We start from the raw sequence: 22,243 nt of genomic DNA, 5'->3' as shown, positions 1-22,243 counted from the left end.
TTGTGCTCCCCTGAGCAGCACCTCATTGAAAGATGTTATATCGTCCACCGGGGAAACTCTAGCTGGTGGAGAGTCTGTCAGAGTCGGGGAGTAACCTCTTATGGAAGACCTCGACGATGTGGACCAAGAAGGGGTCATTCTGTGATGGCGCAACCTTGACCAAGACCTTCTCTGGGAGCGTGACCTGCTCCGAGATCTTGTGGTAGTGCGTCGAAGCCTAGTGGTAGATTGGCGAGACGTAGAGCGAGCCCGCTCTGCATGCGCCGTTGGCGATGGTGTCCTCGGAAGCGACGCTGATGGTGAGTACATGCGTGAGTACTGAGAGTCTGGAGAAGCCGGCGCCTTGTTAAGGCTCTCCAGCTACCTAGGCGATAGGTTTATGGGCGAGATGTGCCCTGACGATGAGGCCCTTGACCGTCTGGACGATCCACTCCTTATGGAGACCACTGGACTTGGTGGAGTGAGATTCTTGTCGGCCGGTGGTAGCTGACGCTCTTCTCCTTGAGAGACAGGCAGTAGCTGTCTCGACGTCGATCGGTGTACCGACGTCGAAGGAGGCCCAGAATGTGTTGTGGGCTGCTCAGGTCTCGACGTCGTCTTCCGTGCCGTCGAGGGTTGCAATGCCTTCGACGGCGTATGAGCACGCCGGTGCTGGCTCCACGTCGATCGGTGGGTTGCCGTCGATGCAGATCTGTCCCGATGAGGGAGATGAGCTTTCGACATTGTATCCTTCGACGCCGGTCGGGTCGCCGTCGACGGCGATAAGCGATGATGCGACGGTGGCAGCGATGACGTTGATGGGGAACAAACAGGTACTTTCTTACCAGCTGACGTCGATCTAGCCTGTCGCTCATGAGAATGGCTTGTTGACTGCCTGGGAAGAGAAGAGGATGATGTTTTCTGCCTCTCATGAAGCCCATGAAGTCTGATTTTCTCTCTGCCCTTCAGAGTCCTTTTAGACATGTTTTTACAGTGCCTGCATGTGTCAGGGCAGTGGCTCTGAGGCAAACACACAATGCAGAGAGAGTGTGGATCAGACTGTGCCTTCTTCTTCCTACAGGAAGGGCACTTCACAAAAAGAGAAGGCATTTTCCAAACAGGACAAAATCCCCTCACTCAGAAAAAGGTGAAAAACGTTGAGTGAACGTAGAAAAAAACAAGGTTTTTGAATATTTTTCGGTGGAAAAACTCAGAAAAACTGAGAGCTCAATGCTCCAGGATCCTCTCAGAAGACGCCAGAAAAAAGAACTGACCTAACTGTGAACCAACTGTCACCTCTCCTTCATCCCTGAGGCATGGTGGGATACTGGAGGTGCTCAGGGTCTTAAAGGCACAGTGCCAAATTTTGTGGTTCTGCTGTGTTAACTTGCATGCAGCCTTAATGCTCTGTTGTTTTCAATGTAGTTTTTTCTCTTTTCACATGTGTTGCTGGTATTTTTTCTCTGCCCTCCAATTGGGCTTCAGAAAGTTTTCTTGTAATTATAAGGGAGAGTGTTTAAAGAAAAAAAAAAAAAAAACTACATAGAAATAAAGCATTTTAGCCTGTTTATCAACATAGTCTGCATTGCTATTATACACATGTATACATGATTCTGGTATGGAAAATATCAACTAAAAAATGTTATTTTTTCCATATATATATTTCATACTTATACATGTGTGTTTTTATATATGCTCCGGGATCCCCGCACGAGGGCGGGAATATTCAATGTTTATGACTATTGATGAGGATCCCCTGGAAGAGAACTATAACTGCTAAAGGCTCTTGATACGTAGTAGCTAAGTCTATTGCCCCAATTAGGTTAAATGTTTGCTCATACATAAATCTATTCCGTATAAAGCCTTTTTGATCTGGATGTATTAGTTCACCAATTACACCACTCAGCCTATTCGCTAAGACCTTACCAAAAATGTATAGTCAGTGTTCAACAAAGATACTGGTCTATATGATTCACACTTCACTGAGTATTTACCTGGTTTTGGAATAAGAGAAATAATAGCTTCCTGCCATGAAGCTGGTGGTAAAACGCACCCCTCAAAAATCTCCGAAAATAATTGACCCATTTGAGGGATTATAAAGTCATCCAATATCTGATAGAACTCAACCGGGATACCATCTGGTCCTGCCGCCTTCCCTTTACTACTCTTTTTCAAAACCATCCTTATTTCCCTTCCATAATTGGGCCGCTCAAATATGACAATTTATCTTGAGTGAGCCTGGGAAGCACATCCATATCCAGCTAATTCTCGGCTGCAACCAACTCTGCTTCCCCATCCTCCCTATATAGAGAGGAAAAAAAATTAAAAAGGCCTCTTCTATTTCATCAGGAGATGTCAATCTAGCCCCCGAATAACTATCCACCAGTTCATATATATTGCCCCTAACCTGGTCTTTCTTAATTTTCCTTGCCAATAGCTTCCCCATATTCTGTCCAGTCTCAAACTGTATCTGCTTATTTACCCCCCATCTCTTATCAATTTTTAGTTGTAGGGCCGACTCAGCTGCTGCTGCAAATCCCTTCTCTTGTTGTTCCAAAATTCCGCATCACCCCCCCTCACTAGCTCCAAATCACACACCCATATTTGCCTCTGGATACCCTTCAACTGATCCCTATGCTGCCTTCCTCTGAAACTAGCGATACTTTTAAACGTTCCCCTCATTACTGCCTTATAAGTATCCCACACAACACCTAAAGAAGCAGAACCCTGATTGATTCTAAAAAACTCCTCGGTGTCCTTCCGAAGCCGGCCTATAATATCTTCTTCTAACAACAGAGTTCTATCGAGAGTCCACCTTCTCCTGCTCGTCTCTTGGGGACAATACATTCTTAGAACCACTGCTGCATGATCAGACAAATGTGCGAGAGAATAAGTGATATATTTTACTAGGGCACATACCGGTCTATTTACAAGAAAATAATCTATTTGTGACGCATGGCCATACTTCCTATCATGAAAAGAAAATTCCCGAAGCTCCCCTACTCTTAATCTCCATAAGTCGCATAATTGGGACTCATTCATCATTAATTTAAGATATTGTTGAGATTTTGGAGTACCCACTGACCTAGAACTGACTGACCTATCCAACTTATTATCCAGAACCACATCAAAATCGCCAACCATAATAACCGGATCCATACACTCCAAGAGATTAAAAAAAAAACTCACAATTAGGACCGTAAAACCCCACCAGTGTGTTTCCTTCCCCCCAATTGAAGGGTAACTGACAGCCATCTACCTGACTTATCCGTTTTAGTTCCTATCACTGACACGTTTACCCGACGCTTAACTAAAATTGCTACCCCCTGGTGTTAAAATTATGATCTGTACAAACATAGTGTTGAATCCATTTGTGACTAGAAAACAAGCTAACCATCTCTTCCTTGGTTAAATGCGTCTCTTGCAAAACTATTATGTGTGCTGGACATTCTCTAAGTAACAACAAATTTTTTCTTGCCCTAGCTTTCACCCTTAAACCATTAACATTCCACGACATTATTTGCAATAAACCTACCCCCTCCCTCTGAACCCCTATACATTGGTACATAAGTGACCCGGGATGCATAAGGACATTTTATAGCTTCCTCCCAACCAACCCACCCTCCATGCAAACCCCATCCCCAACCCCCCCACACAACAACTACCTTACACTCCCCTCCCACTCACCCCGGGGGAACCCTCCATCCTATTGACCGATCATTAGGTCTCATTTAGAGCCCCTTTGAGCTCCCCGGCATAGCCGGCACAGTGACGCCTTTTTTATACCCTCTAACAATTCATCCGCTAAGGCTGGGTCTCTGATATTATACATCCTATTTTTATACATTATACGCAGGGTTGCAGGGAATTTGAGTTGGACTACAGCTCCCACCTTCTTAAACTCTTCCAATCGTTTTCCCAGCTCCCGCTGCCTATTCAACGTCATGCTAGATAAATCCGACCTAATCTCAGATGAGAACTCCTCAACTTTCAGAGAACCCAATCCCAATGCCTTCGCCAGTATTTTTTCTTTCAACTGATAAGTCTGGAAATTAACCAAGATCTTCCGCAGCTTCTCTCTTTTAGGATCTTTCCTAAACGGATCTCTATGAATTCTCTGAATATCTTTTATGATCTCAGCATCACTTTCTTCCAGAGGCACTGATTTTTTTTTTATCAGAGACACAACATATTTTTTTAGGTTGCCTCCTTCCGCACCTTCCGGCATCTTTAGAATCCCTAGATTATTCCTACTCGAGGAATTTTCCAAGTGCTCCAATTTATCCTGTAAACTACATTCCCTTTTCTTTAGTAATTTTATTTCCTCCTTGTTCTTACTCAATTCTTCTTTAACCATCTCCATTGACTCCTCCAGGGCTTGAGTCCTAAGGGCCAAAAGATCACATTTCTTCTCCAAGGACTCACAAGCTGGCCTAATCTCACCTTGAGTTGCTTCTGAAACTGAAAACCCTTTAGATATATTTTCTGTCAATGCCAAAAACATGCTATCCAATTTATTGAGATCAGGTCGCTCCACCATCCCCAAGTCGCACTGAATGGGGGGAAGATCCCATCACCCCCGAAAGCTCCTCCAGGTTGGAGCGAGTAGATAGTTCCATATCCTCCATACTGACCGTAGCCCCTCCCTGGCTAGCGCCACAAAAAGCAATCTGAGAGACGTCCTCGTCAGGTCCGGGGGGTACAGTCCCCTGCTTCACCATACCTCCATCTTGTAAAGAGGAAACCACCTGGCCCTCCTTTTCCATCTGGGCACCAAAAGTAGAAACAACCGACGGGAGCGCCCTAAAATATGCCCGCACAGACAGAGTCATTTTAATATTGCCAATGCTTGCTTTTTTTCTGTCCAGTGGTGGCTCTTCTCAAGTTCTACCCCAACCTTCTCCTTAAAAGAACTTCCAGCCTGATATCCAACTTCCACCCCACCTCCTTCACCATCTCCTTCTCTTCCTAAGCTTAAGTTTTTTATATTGAGTTTATTTTTAATGGCCCCCTCCTTCTTGTGGGCTCCTCTCTTACCTCTAGCCAAAACAGATCCTCTTACCGGCTTGGAGGAAGAGAGAAGCAGGCTGGGATCCTCCTGTAGCAAACCTGTCCTGCAGGACGCCACATGATCAGCCACCCGACTGGTGCTGACTCTGCCTGCGGTCCCCCAAACGGGAACGCGAGTAGCTGCCTGCCGGCTCTTCCTTAGCTCCAGGGTGGCACGTGCCCAGCCCGCCGAAGCGCCGCTGCTGATATTCGTGGGGCCGAAGCCCCCACACATCAGCCCACCGGTAAGGCTCCATCTCCACTCTAGCCCATCTCTCCCGCCATTTTGCTCGAAGGCAAACACACTGCACCCAGAGTCCTCCGGGGAGCTCGGTTGGACGCTCAGCGCGCGGCCCACCTGCCACCTGCCATGTTCCCCCTTCAATTGATGGTTGATCTGTTCAGAAAAGCAGGAGCTCAAGCCGGTCGATCCCAACCACTTGTGGTGGTGGCACTGTGGACACAATGGCCATGCTCAGTGAGTCGGTGGTGTCTAATCCAAACCAGATGGTGAACTTTGGTGCATCCCAGTTATCACGTATGGCCCTGTTCAGTTTGACCTCCGGGACCATGGTAAGCCATTGCACAACTGAGTCCCAAAGGTGTGAGAGTGCCAACATGGCATGCAGTGTTCGCTGATAGCAATGCTAGGCTGGTAGAAGACAAAATTATCTTCCCAAAGGTGCCCAGCCTCTTGAACGTACTGTCTGGTGGAGTAGCAGGGAATGGACTAAGGCTGACTGGCAGACGAGACCTGCACCACCTGGTTCTCGGGGTGGTGTGCTGGGAGAGGAAAGATTGGTATCCCAGTGCAGGGCTGTCGTGATGGGCAATCATCCTGTGACCCGGTATGCCTATGCAGGGCTTGTTTCAGGCCCCCAGGAGGATGTTCATGAGGACTTCATTAGAGGGAAATAGGGGCTATGTAGGGTAGAGCCCCAGTTGAAGCACCTGCATCAAGACATTGGGCTTGACTGTGACGATGGAATTTGAATGTCGGGGACCTCCACCACCTTCCTCACCACCATGGCAAAGTATGAGGCTTGCGCTGTAGCAGGTTCCAAAACGAGACCAGGCTAGAATCTGGAGACGTGTCCAGTGCACTGGACTTTCCCAGATCCTAATAGCAGTTGTCTTCCTGGTCAGAAGCACCTAGGTCATCCGTTGGGTCAGGGAACCCATAGCCATTGTCATCATCATCATCCAAAGTCCAAATCCGCACTTGGTCTGTCAAAGAACAGAGGCAGTGTGTCTTGGCTGGACCGCCAAGGTCCAAGCTGTATTGGTCTGGACGTCAAATGTCACCATGGTGATGCGTTCTCAGAGTCGGACAGGAGAATGGGGTCTGCATTGTCGGGTGGCACTGCTGACGTGGGCAGTGGCATCAAGAGGGCTTATTCCAGCATGGGCGTTGGCTTCAAGGCCGGGGTTGGCATTGGGAAGGTAACTGTTAGTAATATCCTAAAAGGGCCACCTCTCAGCTCTGCAGGGGGCAGAAAGCACACCAGAGGGATCTAGTGGTCCACAGATGGAGTGCATGGCGGCACAGAACTCCCTAATTTGGGCAGGGGTCACTCTGACTCCAGGGAGGCACGTAGCAGACCTAGCTTCTGCAGGAGGAGTGCAGGAGCGGGGCTAGAAGCATAAGGTCAAAAGGGGGAAGACTAAGAATACTTTGACTTGTTTTTGTACTTCTTCAACTTACTAGACTTCTACTTTGAAGACGACTAATTGTGAAACCAACTCCACGACCGGGCCCAAGATCTCCATTGGTATCGGGACTGGGAACGACACAGCCTTCTTGTGTCGTGCTGTTAGGAGCTTCATTGTCCTCTCCCGGATCACCTTCAGGCGCATCGACCAACGGTCAACACAAGCCCTGGAGTCGTGGTCTGACCCCAGCTAATAAAGACAGACCAAGTTGGGATCAGACACAGACATCTGCCTGTGATATTCCCTATAAGGTTTAAAAACCTGTAGGTTTGTTAAGGGACATGTCCCAAGCACACTTTGAGCAACAGATCAACAAAGGTCGACAAAAGAATCAAAAAGGATGTGCAAAAAGTGACCGAGGTAACTCTCTAGATCGATATGGAAATGACATTAGCTTGCTGAGGTGGTACCTATATAGACACCACGCACATCACTTCTGATGTGTGCCACTGATGCCACCTACCTGTGCGCAGAAGTACTGTCTGCCACCTGGGTAATACTCTAGGGTGATAAATCTGCGGTAAGAAGTAGCTATCACAAATGTCTCCCAGGAGCAAAAAAATAGGCTGACCTGATTGGGCAGAGATGACTTCTCTGAATTCCACAAAATACAAAGGGTAGAGGTGTGACAGGGAATAACAAGGAGGACAGCACAGGCTGATGTTTGAGTCCCCCAAGGGGACTTCAACGCGAATAAGAGCAGAACGCACAGAGGAGCATGCTGACGTCACCAGGCAAGAGGAAGAGGAAAGGGGAAACACAGGAGAAGTAGAAGACAGACGAGGAAGCAAGGAGACAAACGAGGACTCAGGGGAGAGAGGACAACGTCGAAACAGCTGCGGACCAGAGAACGAAGCCCGAGGAGCAGCAGAGAGGATCAGGGAAGTGGAGAAGCCAGCCACATTTGTGGAGGGACGTGGCTGCACCAGGTACGTGACTGCTTACATGGTCAGCTTACAAAACTGGTGGGGTGGTCGGGAAAGAACGAGGAGTGAGAGGGCGGGCAGGAAAGTAAAGGGAAGCCCTGGGGCACCTAAAATTTGTATCTTGAGGCACGCTGCAAACCACAAACTATAAAACGCGCAATGGAAGCCCTGGGCACTTTACTTGGTTAAAATCTAAGCATGGTGAAATACACAAACAACAAAAGTAGAAAAATAAAGGGAAAATAAAGGAAGTAATCCCACCCAACAAAAGCACAGAGGATCAATGACTTTTCTTTTTCACCCCCTTCCTTTTCCTTTGGCACTTGGGCAGCCCCTAACCCGTGTGTATAGTTGTGCTTCACAGAGGGACTCCTGCACAACCCCTCCCTTATTTGCATGCAGATAAAATTAAGAGGAAACCCAGTTAAAAACACTTACCTGACAACAGCTTGTTGGTCTAATTTTACCCCTCCTCTCACTGGCTACCCAAGCGCCGGATACCGGAAAAGTCCTGACTACCAAAGGGCCTAAATGAACAAAAGAAACTATAACACCAAGGGGGAAAGAGGAGAAGAAGAGAAGGAATTAACTTAGAGATATATATTCACATCTATCTCGACTGAACAGGACTCATTTTGGGAATTTCAATAAAGACCGTTTGAATAGTAATTCCTGGCTGGCCAATTTCTTGGGGATAAACAGAAACCCAGTGACCTCCCTGGGAAAACCCTATGACAGTAGTGTCACAAGTGGGATTTTTCAAAGCAATTGTTCACATAGGATAAGGAACCATGGAGGTGAAGCCTACTTGCGCAGACATGATTGCTCAATTAGCCGAAAGACAACGGCATCACCAGCTCGTATGGGAGGAATAAGTTAAGGAGGCTCACTCAGATGGAGAAACATTGCTGAATACACTGAAAAATCAAGCAATCCATAGCTAATAACCAGCTGGTCCATGAAACGGCCGTACAGAAACTTACCAAAACGATAGCTACCACTAGAGTGCACCCGACGGTACCAAGCTCAGTCTTGCAAAAATACCAGGAGGGAGCAGACCCTAATGCATTTTTTACCAATTATGAGAGGGTTGCCACTTCGGCCAATTGGCTCCAGGAACGTTGGGGACAGTATTTAGCCCCACTTCTTACTGGAACTCTACAGTCAGCGGACCAAGCCGTCAACCCAGAAGGTGTGACACCATATGGGGATATAAAGAAAGCTGTACTAGAAAGGGTAGGGTTTGATAAGGAAAGATATCGACTCCATTTACATAGAACTAAGTGGACCCCGTGGGAGAATCCCCGGGCTCTCTTCTACAGAGTACAGGACGAGGGACATAGATGGTTGAAACCCACAGAGATCACAAAAGAGGAATACTTAGAGGCCATATTACTGGAACAGTATTTAGACGCCCTACCAGCAAACACCTGGAATTGGATCAAACAACATCTCGATATTACAGTGACTACGGCTATTGAATTAGCCTGCGCATTTCACACAGCCCCAGACTTCCAGGTGACCCAGGGAAGAGGGATAACTCTGGTCCAAAAGGTTTTACATCCTTCTACAAACCCAAGGACCGTTACAGGGTTCCCCATGGAGAAACCACCTACCGGACATTTCCCGGGTAAGGAACCCATCCAAACTCCTCAATGTTACATTTGTGCTGAGTGGGGACACATAGGCCCTCATTACAACCCTGGCGGACGGGGGAAAAGTGGCGGTACTACCGCCAACAGGCCGGCGAAAAAAAAAATGGAATTATGACCATGGCAGTTACCGCCATGGTCATCTGCCACTTCTCCACTCCAACCGCAAGGGCGGTGACGACCGCTGGGCTGCAGACTTCGGCCGGCACCAGACCGCCGGTGGTATCACGACCCTGCATACCGCCATGGATTTCGGGTGGTTTGGAACCGCCACAAAATCCATGGTGGTAGGCACTATCAGTGCCAGGGAATTCCTTCCCTGCACTGATAGGGGTCTCCCCCACACCCCTCCTCCACCCCTAAGTTCTCCCCCCACACCCCCAAAGGTGGCAGGACCCCCCCCCACTCATACCCCCACCATACACATACACACACCCCTACACGCACACATACACTGCAACAACATATACCCGCACACATATAAACAGACATGCACACAGACCGACCCGCACACATTTCCCATACACACAATACACCCCTGCATTCATACACGCACTCACACACCCCCTCTACACACTCACACGCACACCCCCATGCACGCACACAACACACAACACCCCCTCACCCCCCTCCCCTAACGGACGATCAACTTAACTTGTCCGTTGATCCTCCGGGAGGGGACGGGATCCATGGGGGCTGCTCCACCGCCAGCACCCCGTCACCAGAACACTGCCACACCGAATCATGGGACGTGATTCAGTGGGCGGTGTTCTGGTGACGGGGCGGTGGAGGTGGAGCAACCTCCACTTCCCCGCCGACCGCCATTATGTCTGCTGGCGGCTCTCCGTCCGAAAAAGGACGGAGGGCTGCCAACAGTCATAATACGCTGCGCGGAAAACCGCCTGCACTGGCGGTCTTCAGCACGGCGGTTCCTCAGCGGTCTTTGAAAAACACAGCCGGGGTCGTAATGAGGGCCATAGCCCAGAGTTGTCCCCATAAACATCCACCCCCTGAACCAATTGAAATAGGTCTGGCTAGAGGTAGAGTGTTATGGGCTGGAGGACAAGCCCCTCGGTATGTGACAACATTGACTGTAAACCAAATAACCAGACAAGCGCTAATAGACTCATGGTGTAGCCAGAGTGTAGTTAATGAAATACTGGTCGCCAGGGATCAATGTATAAGAGAAGAGACGTTGGTCATGAGCTGCATACTCAGGGACAGCAAGGTATATCCCCTACCGCAGGTAACAGTAAATTGGAGGGGATGGGAGGAGAAGATCCGTACCAGAAGGATTCCCATCTTAGTAGAAGACATTATTATAGGAACTGATTACCCGGCTTTCCCATTCCTGTTGGAAACTACGATCACACAAAATCCCCTGAAATCATGGTTGAGAGATGCCCCTTTTTCCTGGAATCAGACAGAGCTGGCTAAAGACAAGGAATAACTGACCAAAAGCCAAAAAAGGACACTAAAGGCAGAATACCGACTGAACAAAACAATGGATGAATTACTCTCTTTCCCAGAAAGAAAAAGAGTACTGTCTAGTTCAGGGGAATTCAGAGTATACCAAAGGAATGATCCTACCCTTAAGCATGCTTATACATTGGCTGTCGTTAACCCTTCAGGACAGATGGGTCCTTATTTTCTTGTTAAAAATGGGTTATTATACATAGGAGTGTTCAACAGCAGGGATCCCTGAAAATGCAGTTGGTCGTTCCCCAAATGTACGGGAACAGGTCTTACATTTAGCACATGGTCAGGTGGGAGGAGGTCACTTTGGTTGAGAAAAGACAGAGGAATACTTGCTCTGCCGTTTCTATTGGCCAGGTATATTTGGCGATATGAGGAGATACTGTCGAGCATGCCCTAGATGCCAACTAATTAACCCCAGCAATGACCCCAGGCTCCGTTGTTCCCTTTACCCATAATTGAAACCCCTTTTTCCAGAGTAGGAATAGACCTAGTGGGTCTGCTGCTAGCTTCATCTAAAGGGTACCAGTACATAATGGTCTTGGTAGTTTATGCTACTAGATACCCTGAAGCCATACCACTCACTAGTATGACTATCAAGAGCATAGCCCAGGCCATGATTGTTTTTTTTTTTCTAGGGTGGGTTTACCTAGAGAAATTCTTACTGATCAAGGAACCCCGTTCATGTCACACTTGGTGGGTGAAGTCTGTCAGTCGCTAGGAGTAAAGCAAATACGTACCTCTGTTTATCATCCACAAACAGACAGGCTCGTAGAGAGGTATAATAAAACAATCAAAACCCTGTTAAGAAAAACTATAACAGAAACAGGGAGAGACTGGGACAAAAAAATTACCTCTTGTGTTGTATGCAATTCAGACGCATGTACAGGCGTCCACTATAGGCAGTCCATTTGAACTACTTTTTGGGAGACAACCAAGGACACTGCTGGACATGGCCGCCGAACAGTGGGAAGAGACAGAAGAAGAGTCCCGGGACATACTAACCTATACCTGAGAATTAAAAGAAAACCTCCACACAGTATGGAAGGATGTAAGGTCCCATTTAGAAGACAGTCTGGAAAGACAAAAGAGACGATATGATATTGGAAAAAAACGAAGAGATCTACCAATAGACAGTAAGGTCATGGTCCTCTTACCTACTACCGACAACAAGCTTCTGGCCAAATGGCAGGGGCCATATAGAGTTATGGAAAAAGTAACCCCAGTGACATATAGGATAGACATCCCAGAAGAATCTAGGAAAAGTCAGATACATCATGTTAATTTGCTTAAAACATGGGAAGAGAATGAAACTCCAAACCCTAACAATAATGCGACCCCACTAATTACGAAAAGGAAACCCCTAGAAATACCTCTACTCCCTGTGTCAGAAGACGATAAGGAAATAGAACCCTCTCTTAGCTCAGAGTTAACCAAAGAACAAAGAACTCAAATTAAGACAGTAATTCCAAGAAACAAAAGACTATTTTGAAAGTTACCCGGTAACTAGTTTAATTCAACACCAAATCAGACAGAGGAAGGAAAGATCACTATACAGAAACTATATCGACTTAACGAAGTCCGACGATATTTAGTAGAAAAAGAAGTAAGGGCCATGCTAAAGGCGGGTATTATAGAACCATCCAATAGTCCATGGTGTTCCCCAGTAGTTTTGGTTCCAAAACCAAATGGGAGTATATGTTTTTGCATTGACTTTCGCCCACTCAATGCTATTTCTCGTTTCGACACCTATCCCATGCCCAGGGTTGACGAACTAATCTAACGATTAGGCCAGGCCCAATATCTAACAACCCTAGACCTAACAAAAGGCACCTCTGAACCCACCTGATAAGTAAAACACAGCCTTCTCTACTCCTTCCGGACTATATCAATTCACAGTGTTGCCTTTCGTACTTCATGGAGCACCCTTTTTAACACCTAAAACATTGTTATATATAGTCGCACCTGGGACCAACAATAGGAACAACTATCCAAGGTTCTACAAGCAGTACAAGAGGCAGGATTGACCATGAATGTGGAAAAATGTAACCAGGAACTCCATCAACTATCTTGGCTACGTCATTGAGAGAGGGCAGATTAACCCCAAATGGATAAAATCAAACCTATTAGACAAATACCAGTCCCCAAAAGCAAACTCAACATACAGGCCTTTCTAGGGATGGTGGATTATTACAGATGATTCGTACCACACTATTCCACCCATGCTGCACCAATGACAGACCTTTTAGAGGAGAACCGACCAAACAAGATAACCCAATTAACAGAAAAACAATACCGCAGCTATCGGATAATAAAAGAGCCCGAGTTACAGTGTCCCAACTTCAACAAATCTTTTACACTACAGACAGATGCCTCCGACCAAGGACTAGGGACTGTCCTTTCACAGGACGATGAGGAAGGACACCCTCACACTATAGTATACATTAGCAGGAAAGTATTACCAAGGGAGAAAAACTACCCCACCCTGGAAAAGGAATGTTTAGCTATAAAATGGGCTGTTGAGGCCCTACAATATTACCTGCTAAGAAGGCCTTTTGTGCTTCACTGATCATGCCCCGTTAACATGGATGGCTCGCATTAAAGATACGAATGCGAGGGTTCTTAGATGGTTCTTGTCCCTCCAACCATTTATGTTTCAGGTGTGACATATCCCTGGCTCCTTATTGATCCACGCAGACTATTTATCAAGGCATCCTGCAGACTCGTGGCTACAACAGCCACTCTCTGGGAAGAGCGAATGTGACAGGAAACAACAACGATAACAGCACAGGCCGATGTTTGAGTCCCTCAGGGGGGACTCTAACGAGAATAAGAGCAGAATGCACAGAGGAGTGTGCGGACATCAGTAGGCAACGGGAAGAGGAAAGGGGAAACACAGGAGAAGAAGAAGATGGATGAGGAAGCAAGGAGACAAACGAGGACTCAGGGGAGAGAGGACAATCCTGAAACAGCAGCGGACCAGAGAATGAGACCTGAGGAGCAGCGGAGAGGATTGGGGGAAGCGGAGAAGCCAGCCATGTTCCCGGAGGGACGCGGTACATCAGGTACGTGACCGCTTATGCAGTCAGCTCACAAAACTGGTGGGGAAGTTGGGAGGAAACAGGGAGCGAGAGGGCGGGCAGCAAAGTAAAGGGAAGCCCTGCTGCACCTAAAATTTGTATCTCGAGGCATGTTGCAAACCACAAATTATAAAGCATGTGACTGAAGCCCTGGGCCCTTACTTGGTTAAAATCTAAGCATGGTGAAAAACACACAAACAACAAAATAGAAAAAGAAAAAGAATGGGAAAATAAAAGAAGTAATCCCACCCAATAAAAGCACAGAGGATCAATGACTTTTCTTTTTCACCCCCCTCCCTTTCCTTTGGCACCTTTGCAGCACCTATCCCGTGTGTATAGTTGTGCTTCACAGCGGGACTCCTGCACAACCCCTCCCCTATTTGCATGCAGATAAAATTAAGAAGAAACCCAGTTAAAAACACTTACCTGACAACAGCTTGTTGTTCTTGTTTTTCCCCTCCTCTCTCTGGCTACCTGAGCACTGGATACCAGAAAAATCCTGACTACCTAAGGGCATAAAAGAACAAAGGAAACTATAACACCAAGGGGAGAAGAAGAGAAGGAATATACTTACAGATATATATATGCACATCTATCTCGACTGAACAGGAATCTGTTTGGGAATTTCAATAAAGACTGTTTAAATAGTAATCCCTGGTGGGCCAATTGTTTTTGGGATAAACAGAAACCAGGTGACCTCCCTGGAAAACCCTATAACAAGGGGCTATAGGATTTCTTTTTGCCACTATGCTGTCTGATCCCGATTGCCAGACCTGTTGAGATCACAAATAACACATAGGACACAACTGAAATGGGAGAGAACAGGTTGGCACTACAATTCTTGTTGATCCACTGTCTGGTTGTTGAAGGACTCTGCTTTTGCCCAACCTGTCTTCTGTCTATAGGGTTACACATAAAAAGGCAGGGAACAGATTGCCAAGACTATTATTGTGGATCCACTGTTTGGTTGCTAAAGGGCTCTGTGTTTGTCCTACAAGACATCCATTTCTGGGTTTGTTGTGGGTACAGTGGCTGCCTCAAACTGAATTTTAGCGTTACATGTGAGAGAACACTTGAATTACCATAGTGCACTCTCCATTCACACCTCCAGACCTCAGAGCCCGAGTTTAGTTCTGCCAAAGACATTCGCCATCTTGAAATGCTCAAAGTGGGTAGGACTGGCCAAGGGAACTTTTAACCCATTGGTTAGGGCGTGACCAGGTGACATTCCCACCCACCAGCTACTGTCAGGCATAAATCAGGCATCTCCAGGTACCCACTTAAGTACAAAGTCTGGGCCTGTGGAATCAAAAGAGGACTGAACCTGGTGTCTGTGACCTGAGAGAAGCCCTGAAAGACTGGACCTGCTCTCTCTTGAACCCAGGAGACATTTGTGGTCTCCAAGAGTCAGCTGGCTGACCTCCTGTGTGGGTACAGGTAGACACTAGGTTGCAAAAGGTCTTTTCCTGGAATCATCCAGCTAACCAGTGGCAACTGGACCTGGACTAGGGACTAAATTAGAAGGTAAGCTCTTTGACCAGGATAAGCCTGGTTGGTGGGTCTGGCCCTACTCCATCGCAGTCAACGTCAAATTGTGCCTAAATCCGGCTCTAATGAGACCATTGACTATCATAGGTACTTTGTGCTTTTTGGTGCTATTTCTAGTTAAATATTTTTTAATCATCTTTCTGATTTCCCTTATTGGATTTGTCATGTTGGTGTCATTTTGTTTATTACATTTTTGTCTAGGTTTCTGATTTGGTTTGGCACTTCTTTGGTTTTGCATTTTTACTTTCTTGGTTTTTGATACTGCGTCAGCACTTTACACATTGCCCTATGTGAATCCTGTCTGCTCTACAAAGGCAGAGCAGTATGTACTAGATTTCTTTTGCTCTACTTGTGCTGTTCCCACAAGTCAAGATAATGATACCAACTTAATTTTGAGAATTCAGTTCCTTCACATTTATGGTGCATTTGAGCAGTTACAAATTTCAGTTATGTTTTTTACTTATGTGTTAATATTTAATTTACTAAACAGCCTCAATCCTTTGAACAGACTTCACGGACATCAGGTTAAGATTTGCTGAGAGTATTGAGTACCCTGCAACATTAATTATTCAGCAAGCAATCAGAGGTCCTGAAGAGGTTTGGGACCTTAATGATGCAGTGCTGTCCACTAATGAGAACATGAGAAAATTCAGATGCAAGTTCAAGATCTCAAACTCACAAAATAATCCATCCCTGGTGAATCACATTAGCCAGGTCACAGTGTACTGACCTTAAGAGTACACGCTAATTTATTCCCTTAACCACTGGAGGATCTGCAAGGCCAAGCAAGAGAAAGTGATCTCTTTAGGCAACCAAGCCGAATCTAGAGCATTAGCCATCTTTAATTATCAATCTCCCACAAGAGACCAAGCTAAAACACGTTCTGATGGACAAGAACAGCCTCCCCCCATTAAAGTCAAATACCAAATACAGAACTGCACTGAAACCCTCAAACATTATACCGGCTTAAGAAGTAAGAATGGATTTTAAAAAGCACTATGGCTCTTTCCGAGAGACAGACATATGTAGCAGTCAAAGTTCGAGAGAGGCCTCTCTAACCAACAACAAAGTTCTGGTGAATAAATAACCATCAACATCATGCAATCTTTTGCAATAAGCTATCCACATGCCCAAATGAATGCCTCTGATTTAATGTGGACATTACTATAGACAGAAACAAATTCACATGTTGCATTTGGTGGTACAGAGACAAGAATACAACTGTAATGTTTTCCTACTGTTACACAATTTTAGTTTAATCACTGGAAGCTACGATAGAACTAAGTACTGGTGTGTGTATTACTGCACATATGGCTAGATGAGAAAGGCTTCAATACTAACACAGGGTGGTATTTCCACAAAAGAATAGTAATTTAATAAGGATGTACCCAAGACTCTAAAACACACTATGATCACAAGAGCTTAACCATAGTGAGGAGCAAACCAATAATAAGGCATGCCACATGAAGTGACTGAGGGCTTATCATCTTTTTCCTGGCATTAAGGCAGAGTAAAGATGCAGACCTAGTATCATTTATACAAGGCACGTTAAGGCCACTTCTTTAAAAGAAACCTAGAGGCTACTGTTGGAAATGGGGTCTTTGGTTGGTAGTCAGGTCACCCCTGTCCAAACAAGGACCCTCACTCTAGTCAGGGCAAAGGAGAAACACAGTTGGTTAACCCCCACTCACCCCCTGGTAGCTTGGCACGAGCAGAAAGGTTTGACCCAGAGGCAATATATAAGGTATTTGTACCCACACACACAGTAATACAGTGAAAACACTACAAAATGGACACCACACCAGTTTAGAAAAATAGGTAATATTTATCTAAATCAAACAAGACCAAAACGACAAAAATCCAACATACACAGATCAAGATATGAATTTTCAAAAGAATAAGTCATACTCCATAGAAATCAATGGAAAATTTGATTTTACACAAAGTACCTTGTTTGCATCAAAAATAAGGCAGCACGGGTGAGCATGCATTGGAAAAGTCATTGATGCGTCAATTCCTTACTCGCGAGTGAGGACGTACGTCGTTTCTTCTCCAGTCGGGTAGGCAATGCATTGTTTTTCTCCTTCGCAAGACAGCGATGCATCGATTTCCAGACAGGGCACCTTGGATCCGCGCAGGTTCACCATGACTTTTTCTGCCCAGGCAGAGGTTCCTCTTGATTCCAGAAGCAGTCTAAAAATCTAGGGTTTTGCGTCCACTACTTATACCCCTTTCTGCCTTTGAAGTAGGCAAACTTCAAAGGAAAGTCTCTGTTGTTCACAGGATTCTGTCTTGCCCAGGCCTGGCCCCAGGCATACACCAGGGGGGTGGAGACTGCATTGTGTGAGGGCAGGCACAGCCCATTCAGGTGTAAGTGACCACTCCTCCCTCTACTCTAGCTCAGAAAGCCCATCAGGATATGCAGGCTATACACCAGATGCCTTTGCCCCACTGTCTATAGGGGATTCAGAAACTGCCCAACTGCCAGTCTGACCCAGACAGGGAATACTCAAGCAGGCAGAGTCACAGAATGGGTTAAGCAAGAAAATGCCCACTTTCTAAAAGGGCCATTTTCAAACAATTTAACAACCAACTTTACTAAAAGATGTATTTTTACATTGTGAGTTCAGAGACACCAAACTCTAAATTTATATCTACTCTCAAAGGGAATCTGCACTTTAAGAACATTTAAAGGCAGCCCCCATGTTAACATATGAGAGAGATAGGCCTTGCAACAGTGAAAAATGAATTTGGCAGTATTTCACTGTTAGGACATGTAAAACACATCAGTATATGTCCCCCTTTTAACATACAATCCAGCCTGCCCATGGTGCTACCTAGGGTCTACCTTATGGGTGCCTTACATGTACAAAAAAGGGAAGGTTTGGGTCTGGCATGTGGGTAAACTTGCCAGGTTGGATTGGCAGTTTAAAACTGCACACACAGACACTGCAGTGGAAGGTCTGAGCCATGTTTACAGAGCTATTTGAGTGGCACAACCATTGCTGCAGGCCCACTAGTAGCATTTGATTTAAAGGCCCTGGGCACCTCTAGTGCACTTTCCTAGGGACTTACTAGTAAATCAAATATGCCAATCATGGATAAACGAATCAACAATACAATTTACACAGAGCGCATATGCACTTAGCACTGGTTAGCAGTGGTAAAAGGCCTAGAGTACTAAAGCCAACAAAAACTGTTCAGGAAAAATAGGTGGAAGAAGGCAAAAAGTTTGGGGATGACCCTACAAAAAGGGCCAGGTCCAACAGCTACAATATTTTTGTGTGTGTATAGCATGTTACAAAGAACATATCGCAACCTCTTTAAATAATTTCTCTTGTTAGAAGATAATATCTTGGAAAGATATTTCTGACATTAGCAGAAATAGACATATGGCAAAAGTTAACATTAAATATAGGAAACTAGTAATCAACAAAATGAAACTGACAATCATATATTTGCAGCCAGGGATCTAATTTCTAATGATAAAACACAGGCATCAGCTATCAATCTAAAACAAAAGGAAAAATAAGTATTTAAGTTCTGGGTGTGTTACTGATGAGTGCTTTACTGTTCACTGCTAACAATACTGACACAAAAAACAATTTCTTGACGGACTATGAACATCTATCCCCTTCACCCAGTGACAAGCAATAATGTGTCAGGAATGTAAGGAATTGGTTTGTTGGTTGACTGGGGTGTAAGCCCTGGTCAAGCAAAAACAACAATCCTTGTCAGGGTTAAATCACAAGCAAATCCCAAATTAATCTGTGTTCAACCATCTGTTAACTTGGCACCGAGCAGTCATACCTAACCTGGAGGCGAAGCATAAAGTCTTGTGCAACACTTAAAACAGTGACACTGTGAAAACACACCACAAAAGGATTCCCAAACAGTTTAGAAAACTAGAGCAAAATGTACCAAATAAAATAAGTTTAAAATGACAAAAATCCAATCAGTAGAACCAGAGATATGAATTTTTAATGATTTTAGTGAAAATAGATCCAAAAAGCATAAAGCACCAACCCAGGACATCTGAACGCGCTAGATCAGGTGATAGTCACACTTTCAGGCTGGCTGCGATGGAGTCCAAGTCAGGTATGGGTTCAGATACTGTCACCAGGTTGGGCACGCTGAAGTTTACCTCCTCAAATCCATGTCAAGATGCCAAGAGTCCGGTTCATGGGGGAGGGGGCTGCTAGGAGTAGGGTAAGTGTCACAGGAAGCAGCTGGCATAGTACAAAGATCCAGAAGTCGTCACATACAGGCACTGCTGGAAATTCATGTTGGAGGTTCTTATCAGCAATCGCTGCATTAGTGCGAAGACGCAGTTGCTGGAGCTTCTAACTGAATCGTGGTGCAAGTGTTGAAGTCTTGCTGCAAACAGCCCCATTTGTGGTCGCAGAGAGCCCACAAACTTAAATATAAACCTCTCTAAGCCACACCAAGGGACCAGGACCTAAGGGGCACCTCTTGGAGATCAGAAACACACAGCCCCTGTGCCCAGGGGCTAGTGCAGGTTGCTGGGGAGCCTTTATGTCCCTGAGGCTCAAATAAGGAGGCCAGCAGACTAAACCTTGGAGTCACTGCGGTGTTTTGAGTGCAAGGGTGAAGCTGTAGTTCTAGTTCTCTCTCACCCAAGCAAGAAAGTAGAAGGCAGAAGGTCAGCACAGCAGGGCACCAGTTCCTCCAGAGCAGTACAGCCCAGCAGAGCGGCAGTCCTTTCAGAAGCACAGCAGTCCCTCTTCCTGGCAGAGTATTCACAGGTCCAGAAGTGTACTGAATTGGTTGTGTCTGAGGCCCAATATTTAAACCTGGTACCCTTCCTCTGTAAAGTGGAGAAAGCTTCTAGATATTCCCTTTGAAGTCCCCAGGCATCCTGCCTTCCCTGGCCTGGCTCTAGACTAACTACAGAGGGAGGACGCAGCCCATTCAAGTGAAGTAGGGCTGGGTCAAGCTCCGCCCTCCCATCCTGCCAGTGATGATCCATTCCAGGCATACATAAGCTCTCTATTGTGAATGTCTAACTATAAAAAAGACTTTTTAAAAGTGGCATTTTCAAAATTGTAATTTAAATTCAGACTTCACCATAAGTTAGGATTTCTCATTAAAATTCCAGAGACACCAAACATGAACTAGTTTCCTGCTCTCATTTGGAAATTACAGTGTATTACAAGTATTAAGGTATCTCCAATTTTTCTCTATGAGAGAGGTAGGCCTTGCAGTAGTGAAAAATAAACTTAAGAGTTTTTCACTACCAGGACATAGAAAACTTAAAAGTAGATGTCCTACTTTTTAAATACAGTGTGCCATTCCCTCTGGGTTGTTCAAGGCCTACCCTAGGGAAGAATTCTATGTATTGAAAGGGAAGGTTTGGAACTGGCAAAAGGTTTATTTTCCAAGAAACAGTGACAGAGGGCCATTAAAGATCTAGTAAGTATGCAGTTCCCACAAAAACCAAAAACACTGCGTGCAGGTCAGAACCTCACATAGGGGAGACCCTTTCAGGACGTCAAACACTCCAAGGGATGGCAAGCTTCATCATCGGGCAGCTCCACGCTGAGCCGGCGCAGCAATGCCCAACGGGCCCCACTGGGGGCTCTTTGCCCGAGATCTTTATGGTTGCCGATATGAATGATGAGGTGCTGTAGCGGTGTGGTGTTATGAGAGTGAGTAGATTAGTGCAGGAAAGGTAAATTAAAAATGACAAGGGCAGATCCAAAATCAGCTTATTGTGTAGGAGCCCCTGTGATGATTTAATGCAACAGAGCAATTCAGTAATGGGAGCAATGATCCTTCTGACTCAGGTGTATGAATGGAATACGGTTGAAATGTTTCTTTCCTATTTAATGTCCACATGGATCACTACAATTCCTCAGGACCAGAAACCTAACCTACTCTCGGGGGAGTTGTGTTTAATGGATATTCCTATGTAATCCACCCCTTGCAAAATAGGTGTGCAGTGTCTACCTATTCTGTAAGTAGCTGACCAACTTGATCACGTACAAAGTTAAATCGAGTGGCAGAGGGGACACCACTAGTACGTCTCGCTTGAGTCCCGTAGAGCGTCTTGTCAGAGACCTACCCCGTCCTCTGCCCTTGCTAGGCTGGGCTGGACTGTTCCCAGGGGGAGCAGGGTCAAGTCTGATGTGCATACAGCTGGGTCCAAATTGGCACGGTGAGCAAACGAACAGTGGATTTAACTCAGATCTGTGACTGGGGGGGTGTTTGAAAAGTTTCAGCACTACATTTATCATCCTTTTGTGTTGCTAAAGTCACCCTAGTGGCCAGGGTATGCACAGACATGAGTCACGTGCTCACCTTGCCACTGGATTTAAGAGAGCCTTGCTGATGAGGGGTGATACCCTGAAACCGGACCTAGGATGCTTGTTTTCGGTCCAGGGAGGACCTGGCCTGGACTGGCAGTTCGGGCTGGGCTGTTCCCTTGGGGAGCATGTTCAAGACTGATTTGCATATAGGTTGGGCCCAAACTGGCATGGCATGGTGAGCAAAACGACAAGAGATTTAACCTAGATCTGTGACTGGGGGTGAGTGTTTGAAAAGTTTCAGCATTTTGTCCGTCATCCTTTTGTGTTGCTTATAGTCACAATATACTCAAGAATGTTCTTGCATTGTAAAATCTTCGCACATCCCCTGATTTACACTGTAAATTTATTTGTGAACATGGCTATTCCTAGATCGACCGTTGATTAAAGAGAAGAAAGCTAGTTTCATATGCAAATCTATTTAATGCTCTCTCAGCAGCAATAAACCAAACACATTTTCACTGGCCACATCTGTAAAAAAAAAATATGCCAGC

The 22,243-nt window shown here is 45.7% G+C and overlaps 1 protein-coding gene and 1 long non-coding RNA gene across 2 annotated transcripts in view; one reads left to right on the top strand and one right to left on the bottom strand.

Annotated features, from left to right (window-relative positions):
• LOC138260185 (uncharacterized) overlaps positions 1–22,243 on the bottom strand; it is a 109,100-nt gene that overhangs the window by 60,314 nt on the left and 26,543 nt on the right. Inside the window, exon 2 of the long non-coding RNA XR_011198830.1 lies at positions 14,302–14,382. This is a non-coding gene — a long non-coding RNA (uncharacterized lncRNA). The remainder of the gene's footprint in view (positions 1–14,301; positions 14,383–22,243) is intronic.
• CIPC (CLOCK interacting pacemaker) overlaps positions 7,534–22,243 on the top strand; it is a 242,607-nt gene continuing 227,897 nt past the window's right edge. The window contains exon 1 of the mRNA XM_069208430.1: positions 7,534–7,670. The gene's annotated coding sequence lies outside the window, so the exon portion shown is untranslated. The remainder of the gene's footprint in view (positions 7,671–22,243) is intronic.

The sequence above is a fragment of the Pleurodeles waltl genome, chromosome 9, assembly GCF_031143425.1.
Source record: "Pleurodeles waltl isolate 20211129_DDA chromosome 9, aPleWal1.hap1.20221129, whole genome shotgun sequence".
Lineage (NCBI taxonomy): Eukaryota > Metazoa > Chordata > Amphibia > Caudata > Salamandridae > Pleurodeles > Pleurodeles waltl.
Note: the sequence above shows the minus strand (reverse complement) of the source record. Positions and strands in the feature narration are given on the sequence as shown.